Raw genomic sequence first — 560 nt, 5'->3', positions numbered from 1 at the left:
ATAAGAAAAAATACATTTTATCTTCCCAAATATTAGTGGTATAAAATGATATTTGGTTTTCATCAGTCAGAAGCGTAACTGCCTTTAACTAAAACCAAATAAAGAAGAATGTAGATGATATAGATTGGTGAAATTAAAACATATTACAGTATATATATGTGTGTGTGTGTGCATACATGTGGGGAAAACGTTACATAATCTGTAAGGTGAAGTGAAACATGTATACCCTAATTATATGACAAAGCCTTCCCAGGGTTGCTCAGTGAAGAATCTGCTTGCAATGCAGGAAACAGGTTTGAATCCTGGATTAGGAAGATCCCCTGGAAAAGGAAATAGCAACCCACTCCAGTATTCTTGCCTGGGAAATTCCATGGACAGAGGAGCCTGGAGGGCTACAGTCCATGGTGTAGCAAGAGTCAGACACAACTTAGCAATTAAATAATCATCATGTAACAAAGGGTGAGGAACTTAAACTTCTAGATCACATAATACCTCATCAAAACTTTTTTTATCCACAGAATAATCCCTTAAAGGTAGTTATTAGATGAAACAGCAAAGGC

The sequence above is a fragment of the Ovis aries genome, chromosome 8 (assembly GCF_016772045.2).
Source record: "Ovis aries strain OAR_USU_Benz2616 breed Rambouillet chromosome 8, ARS-UI_Ramb_v3.0, whole genome shotgun sequence".
Classification (NCBI taxonomy): Eukaryota; Metazoa; Chordata; class Mammalia; order Artiodactyla; family Bovidae; genus Ovis; species Ovis aries.
The sequence above is the reverse complement of the archived record's forward strand: the minus strand, read 5'-3'. Positions refer to the sequence as shown.